Raw genomic sequence first — 8329 nt, forward strand, 5'->3', positions numbered from 1 at the left:
GGAATTGGGTTTGGAGTCAGGAGAGACTGAAGTTCAAATCCTGACTCACACACTTATTAGCTGAGTGATCCTGGACAAGTAAATGAATTTCTCTCAGCCTTAGTTTCCTCATCTATAAAATGAGTATAATAAACAGCACTTTCCTTGAAGGGTTGTTGTGAAGATCAATTGAGACAATATATGAAAAGCATTTCACAAACCCTAAAGTATTATATAAGTATTACCTAGTTCAACTCTGGGCAAGTCACTTAACCCCCTATTTGCCTCAGTTTCCTCATCTATCAAATAAACTGGGGAAAGAAATGGCAAACCACTCCAGTATCTTTACCAAGGAAACTCCAAATGAGGTCATAAAGAGTTAGACACAACTGAAACAATTGAACAACAATAATAAGCCGTGTACTAAGTTGATGTGAGAGGAATACAGGTAAAAAGTTCTTTTTAAATTTCAGTTTTGTAAATGTTTTCAAGAAAAATTTCTTGGCAAATAGGTGAATGAGCTCTGGAACAGATTATTGAAGTTACTAATTCCATAGCTTCTTGGAGATTGGTAACTGAATCAGAGGACATTCTGAGAAGGTTCTACTTCGTGTCATAATTTTCTGATGCATAGTCTGCCGAAATCTAGACTCATTTACAGTCCTGAACTCAGAAGACCCAGGAATAAAAGGAACATTGAAAATATCTCTCTGCCATCCTGAAAGGAAAAGTTTCCTCCAGCTCTGTTTGATTCTATTCTCCCAGATTGTAATGACTTCCAAATTCTCATGGCTCCAATGAATGAAGTTCCATTATTTGTGGGGCATAATGCATAGTGTGTCAGAAACATGGGAAAGTTAGTATTAACTGTCCTGCAATTAATCATATTAACCATCTCATCTTATAGAGGAAGAAGTCAAGGCCCAGAATCATGACATCAAAGAGCAAGGATGAAGAGGAGCCTCAGGATATCTGATCCAATCCCCTCATTTTATAGATGAAGAAACTGAAACCCATGGATAGGGAGTGACTTGCCCAAGGGCCTACAGATTTCAGAGGCAGTAGTCCTTTCACTAAGGAGTTACTGTTAAGAGTTTAAACTCTGGTCTCCTGTTCTGTTCCAGAAATATTTGGAGGCTTTGGATGTAAGAACTTTGATTTTGCTATCTTCTTCTGAGTGTGTATGGATCTTCTTTGTCACCATAGTAACTTTCTATGGACAGAAATTTTTGCTGTTGTTTGTTCATTTCCCCATCTTATTTTTTGACTTTTAACTCTTTGTTCGAGTGGGGCTCTACTTCCAAGGAGGAGGGCATACTGTCTCAAGCTTCAGGGGTTTTGTACAATTATTTTCTCAAGATATTTCTAGGTCCCTTTAAGTTTTCAATTCTTCCTAAATAGTACTTCTCTAAGGAGAAGTATGCTTATACTCTCCTGTTAAAGTATATACTTTGATCTGTGAGTGACCACAAGCCCTCTTTTCTGTCCTGAAACTGTGACGAAGGTTCCCACTCCATTGTGACCACAAATTTTGGTGTGTTGGTATTCTTCTTCGCCATGGGGCTGCCATCCAGGACTGCAACCTGGATCTGAGTATGGGCAAAGCAACAGAGTCCTGCAGGGTTAGTAATCTCCTTCTGGGCAGTTGTTCAATCTTCTTTCTCCTTACTGACTGGGCTGAGAGCTCTGGAAGCAGCCACTGCCACTGCAGATTGGGTTGCTTCCAAGAACTGTTCATGGTTTGCTGAGGCTGTATCTGTGCTGGTGTGATCTGCTCTGGATTGTGCTTCACTTTCAACCAGGTTAAGAAGATCTTTTCTCTTAACCTTCTAAGTTGTCTTTGACTGGAGAATTATTTCATCCTGTCCTTTTGTGGGTTTCTGCTGCTCCAGGAATTATTTTATGGCATTATTTTAAAGGGGTTTGGTGGAGTTTTGGAGAGAACTCAGGTAAATTGCTACCTTTTTCTTGTCATCTTGACTTTCTCCCCCCACCCTAAGAAATATTTGTTGATTGATTAGACAGAAGTACCCATAGACCCTAAGGTTTTGTCTCTGTTTTAAGAACATAAAGTTGTGGAGAGAAGAAAAGTATACGCACATTCTTAGCCAGGAAACTCATCAACTGAGCCCAATTCCTAACAATTTTTGTTTTGGGGGAGTTTTTTTGCATCTGAGGTCACCTCCATTTCCCCCAATTTGAGTGTTAGAGTATCATCACTGATCAGAGAGATTGACCTTTCACTGTCTTGGGGCATAGCTTTTCTGTAGAATAGCAACCTGGTCCAGATGTTCTCTTGAATCTCAATGAAGGGACCTACTTAAAATGCAGCAAACAATTCAAAATTATGCGGGGGCCTGAGAAAACGTCAAATTATGCAGAAAAAATGTGAGCCCTTAGAAAGCTATATTCAAGTAAGCACATTCAACCTCCCCCAAACTGGCATGGGCAGGCCTTCACAGGGACTATTAGAAAGAATGGATTTTAAAATCTCAATAATAAGAAAATGACTGACAAGTGATTCTTGGACATTTTTTCCCCCTCTTGAAACAAAGGTTCTCCTTGTAGCTCTGGGGAAATGTAGTCACTTAGCAAAAAACTGGTATATTGGGAGAGGGGATTGGTTCATAGGCTTCTCAAATAAAGTAAAATTCTCCAAATTGCTGACCAGACTTAATCACAAGAGTTCTAATTCAGGGTGTGTGTGTGTGTGTGTGTGTGTGTGTGTGTGTGTGTGTATGTGTGTGTGTACCCCAAAGTAGCTAAATTAGGAATGAGCTAGAAGTGAAAAAAAAACTTTTTAAAGCCACAAATTATTTGAGGAAGCACCCAGTAGCAACCCCTTATTTTATACATAGGGAAACTGAGACTAAGGAAATTTAAAATTTATAGGTTCACTGAATCACAAAATCATTGAAATGGAGAAGACCTCAGCTAATTCAATTCATACTTGACTACATTGAATCCTTATAAGATCCCTAACAAGTAGTCAACCAGCTCTGTTTAAAGACTTCTAATGTGGAAAAGTTCAGTGCTCTTAAGGCAGTTCATTTCCTTCTCACCCCCCCCCCCCCTTCCCTGCCTCAGACTGAGTCTCAATCTCTTCCAGTGGTCACTAAATCCCAGAGCTAATTGGCATGGAAGCTTTGACCTATTCCATTTCTAACCAGGGCCCCTCCTTAGACAGCCTATCAGTAGCCCTGACTCATACTCTCTCATAATGTTGGTGCCAGATTCAATATCTGGCATTCTAATTATCTTTCTTCCTTCTACATCTCAGAACTCCTGAGCTTGTGACCACCAACCTCAGGCTCCCTGGTACCAGGAACCCATCTCCTTTCACTTTTGGACAGCTCTAGTTAAAAAGATTTTCTTACATCTAGTCTAAATTGATGTCTCTTCAACTTCCACTTTCAACTCCCAGTTCTGCTCTCTAGAACTGAGCAGAACAAGTCTAATCCCTTTTTCATATGATGGCCTTTTAAATACTTAGAAACTCCTATCATATTCTCCTAAATATTCCCTTCTCCATGCTAACTGTTCCCAGATCCTCGCCAAAAGTGTTTGCCAGTCATGGAAGCTGTCTAGTGGTAGAGATCAACCTGAAGCAGGATTTCTATAAAGTACCTTTACTTTTCAGATATCTCCAGTAATGACCTGTCTCCATTCAACTCTACCTAGGCTATCATCTTCCATTACTCTCCATTGGAAAATTGAACTCCCCCAGAACTACTCTAGTCTTTGATAGACCTTCCCTTTTCCTCTCTCTCCCCTCCTCTCCTTTCCCCTCTCCTCCCCCCCTTTTCTCTCTCTCTCTCTAATCTTGAAGAAGTATTAGAGATAGAAACTCTGATGTGCCCCCACCTGAATAGGAGGAAAAGAATGGGTTAGATCACATCTGAGAAATTTCATAAGGTTTTCAATAATATCAAACTGATCCTTGATACAAAACTCATTCACCCCCACCCCACCCCTCGCCTCTGTCTGCAATCTTTTCTTTTAAAATATCAGTGTCCTCCCAACAATGTTATAATGTTGTGAATCACTGAACAATATAATTCTCAAGAGTAAAAATTGTGGGTGACCCAAAGGGAAATGAAGAGGCACATGATGGTGTCAGTTACAGTAAATTACCAATGATGAACTAGTTACACATGAGAAGTGGCTTAAAAGGAAATGTCCCTTTAGGAAAGAAGATGACACAGTCATGTAACTGGAACAAGGGAAAACAAACATCTACCAGATTACACTGTGGTACCCATGCAACTCTGAAAGTCTTGAAGGAAGATTCTTAGCACATTGACTAGAACCTTAAAGGATGACTTAGGAGAGGACAAGAATTGCACAGGATGAGATGTGGATGGCTGGACTGAATATTGTGAGAAGAAACACCTCGTGTATGGTGTACTGAGTCCGTTGAAGTATAGACATGTAGATAATGTCTATGAAGGTACTGTGTCAACTCAATTCCCTATTCAAGTGAAAAGGATAAATGAATGAAAAAATGTATTAAATTGATCAATTAGTACTTATTCTTAAGCTATTTAATCAATAAACATTAAGTATGTATTATATGTCAGACATTGTGGTAGGTGTTGGGATACAAAAAGAGTTAAAAGACAGTTCCTGCCCTCAGTGAGCTCACAAAGTAATGTGGAGTCACCTAATAAGCAAATATATACAAATAAATTATAGACAAGGTGGTAATCAACAGTGGGAAAGCCCCCAAATTAAAAGGGGTTAGGAAATTATAATGAGTTCCTCTAGAAGATGGCATTTTAGTTGGGACTTGAAGGAAATCAGGGAAACCAAAAGGTGGAGATGAAGACAAAGAACATTCCAGACAGGGAAGACTACCAAGGAAAATGCCTGGAAGCAGAGATGGAGGGCTTTTTTGAGGAAAAGACTTTGTCAATGGATTGAAGAGTATATATTGGGGAGTAAGGCAAAAGAAGACTGGAAAGGTACAAAGGGTCTAAGTTAGAAACATCTCCCTACAAAAATGCAAACATTAACAAAAGAGATGATACCTTATTTTACAAAAGGATTTCATTTAGTAAAGCATTATCTTGATATATTAGTTTATTTTTTATCTCACTATTTATTTTACAAAATTTAGACGTGTAAGGTGACTCAGAGGTCATTTAGCTCATTTCCTTAACATTAAAGAGATAGAAAGCTTAGGTACAGGATGAGGAATGACTTACCTATGGTCATATAGGTAAAGAATTGAAATCCAGATCCTCTGAATTCAAATGCATGATATCATGCAGATCTTATAAAAGGGAAGTGTTGAAGGTGGGATCCCAGGCAGAGAAACTTAAAACTAAAACTAGAAGTCTTTGATTTTTATAGGGCAAAACAACAAAGAAGAAAGAAAGGAAAGAGAAAAAGAAAAAGAAAAAGAGAGAGAGAGAGAAAGAAAGAAAGAAAGAAAGAATGAATGAATAGAGGAAGAAGAAAGAATAACATTTAAAAAAATAATTAGAGCTGGAAAGAACCTTAGAGTAATGTAGTGCCAGACTTAAGGTTAGTAAGACTTGATTTGAGTCCATCCTCAGGCACTCTTTGACCCTAAATGAGTGGCTTAATCCTTCAGACTCTGTTGCCTTCTCTGTAAAATGGGGACAGCAGTAGTACTTAATTCATAGGGCTCCTATGAGGATTCAGTGAGTTTACTTACAAACACACACATACACATATACACATACAACTTTAATAGCTTATAGTCACACTAAGACTTTTGGGGCACTGTGTATATGAATATGTGTACATATACATGGTGATTTGAAAATCCTAAATGTGACCTATTGCTCTCTAACCTAACCTTCTTATTTTATCAATGAATAATAATTTTTTTTGTCCTTCATTTTTTTAGGGGTTTTTTTTTTGCAAGGCAAATGGGGTTAAGTGGCTTGCCCAAGGCCACACAGCTAGGTAATTATTAAGTGTCTGAGACCGGATTTGAACCCAGGTACTTCTGACTCCAAGGCTGGTGCTTTATCCACTATGCCACCTAGCCACCCCTTGTCCTTCGTTTTTGAAGAAGACCACAACATCAGGGTAGGTGATGCCTTGACATGTACATGAATTGGATTTGAGTGTGTGTGGGGGGGGGGGGGGCGGGGATTTGTGCTAAATCACCAGCTTCACTTTCTCCTCCAGAGCCATCTGGATTGAGTGGCCAGGTATGGATCAGGACCACTGGAGATGGCCTTGATTGGGAGGCAGAGCTAAGTGACTGGCCTAAGGTCACACAGCTGTAAGAGTCAAGTGTCTGAGACTGAATTCAAACTCCCATCCTCCTGACTCCAAGGTCAGGGTTCTATCCACTGAGCCACCTAGTTGCCCATTGATGAATAAAAGAAGTTAAATAACTCCCCTGAGCTTACTTGGCTAGTGAACTGTAGAGTCAATATCTGAACTCAGGCTCTCTTACCCCCAGCTAATTCCCATTTCATGCTTTATGCCTTCTCTTTACAAGCAAGCCTTAAAGGAACAGGTCTCTTCTGTAAAGCAAGGCCAACTTACAAAATACTCCTAATAAATCAATTGACACACCTGGTCCCATTTGGAGATGAGGGTTCGAGTGCATTTTTCCCCCTCTCCTGCCCAGGACTACTTGTCACAGACAGTTAAGTCAGAATCATCAACAGAGGTGGCATCTCCAGGGAGCTAATGATCTGCTACAGGACAGCAGGGCCGGAGGCAAAGTTACTGCAGTTCTTGTAAACCAGGAAAATAAAAAATGTAAAAAGGAAAATAATGCCCCTGTTTCACTTGGGGGAAATAAAATCACATTTATGGTCTCTGGTTCTAAACTCTTTATTTCTGAAACCACTTGGGCAGAAGCTGACCCAGCAAGTGCACCAAGTTTCAGACTAGGTGTAATAGAAATCAGAAAGACTGAACAGTTCAGTGAGGAGTGGGAGCAGGAAGGAAGAGCACCTTTTGTCAATAACCACCAGATTTCTACCTGCCCTATCTGAATCTTTCTCTCTTTCTTCATCTTTTTCTCTGTCTTTATCTCTCTTTCTGTAGCCCATAAGGCTTAAACTTGCCCTGGCTGCTGGTCCTCCTACTGTGGAGCTATACATTAGGGGAGTACCACGTGGGATTTCTATGTGGCAGAGCAGTATTTTTCTGAGGAGTCTTGCTCAAAGAATCACAGGATGACAGCTCTAGAGCTGGACAAGATCTGAGAAAACATCTAGTCCAATTCTTTAATTTTACAGAGGAGGAAACTGAGGCTCAGGAAGCTTAAGTGACTTGCTCCAGTTCACTTAAGCAGCAGAATTAGGACAGAAACCCAGGATCTCCAAAGTCCATATTCTTTCCCATGTACTACGCAGTCTGTCTTTCCCTGTATGTCCCTGAGGAAGATCTCATATCATAGCAGGCTATAAAGAAAACTTCTAGAGATTGTAGGGCCATGGATCTAGAAATGAAAGAAACCTCACCTCTCTGTCTCCTCTGCTTTGTTGGCAGCTCTTTGGCTTTGCCCTTCACCCCCGAGAATGTATGCCTGTGCCAAGTTCATCTCTACTCCTGCCCTTGTGAGGAGCAACTCTCAGCTGCTAAGTAGACTGTTGTCTGCAGTGGGGTTAAGATGACCAGATGTTCGGACAGATGAGAACCTCAACATTTTGTCAGGATTGGGTCCCTTGATCTCATTTGTCCCCAGATATGGATTCCAAACTAGCGCCATCTCACGGGACATTGACACAGCAGCCAAGTTCATTGGGACTGGAACTGCCACTGTGGGGGTGGCCGGTTCTGGAGCTGGGATTGGGACTGTGTTTGGAAGTCTCATTATTAGTTATGCCAGGAACCCCTCCCTGAAGCAGCAGCTCTTCTCCTATGTCATCCTGGGCTTTGCCCTTTCTGAGGCCATGGGGCTCTTTTGTCTGACGGTGGCCTTCCTCATCTTCTTTGCCATATGATGGAGCCATTTCTAACCTCAATGTTTCTGAACATTCCTCCTTGTCCTCCAGGTCCTTTCATGACTCTTCCAGCCCATGTGTACGTCCCCCTCCATCTTACCAGGCAGCCTTGGGGAAAGCCATGGACTCAGGGTTTGACAGAAGGAAGACCTCAGAGGTCACTTAATTGAACCCCTACACATTGGAGATGAGGGAACTGAGACCCAGAAATAAAAGTGAATTGTCCATGGTCACACAGGTAGGAAAGTATAAGAGTTGATATTTGAATCCAGGAACTCTAGGGTCAGGGTTTGGTCAGTAATACGCTCAGTAGTGATTGAATCCTTGAAAATCTCTTGATCCCTTTCTTAATCTCTTGAGAAGATCTGTGTCTGAGGTTTCTGGATCCTGACATTTCAGGCATGGTG

The 8329-nt window shown here is 40.9% G+C and overlaps 1 pseudogene; it reads left to right on the forward strand.

Annotated features, from left to right (window-relative positions):
- Nucleotides 1-929: 929 nt before the first annotated feature.
- On the forward strand, nucleotides 930-7922 carry LOC141516797 (ATP synthase F(0) complex subunit C2, mitochondrial-like; annotated as a pseudogene).
- The last annotated feature ends 407 nt before the right edge of the window (nucleotides 7923-8329 follow it).

Source organism: Macrotis lagotis, chromosome 1, assembly GCF_037893015.1.
Source record: "Macrotis lagotis isolate mMagLag1 chromosome 1, bilby.v1.9.chrom.fasta, whole genome shotgun sequence".
Lineage (NCBI taxonomy): Eukaryota > Metazoa > Chordata > Mammalia > Peramelemorphia > Peramelidae > Macrotis > Macrotis lagotis.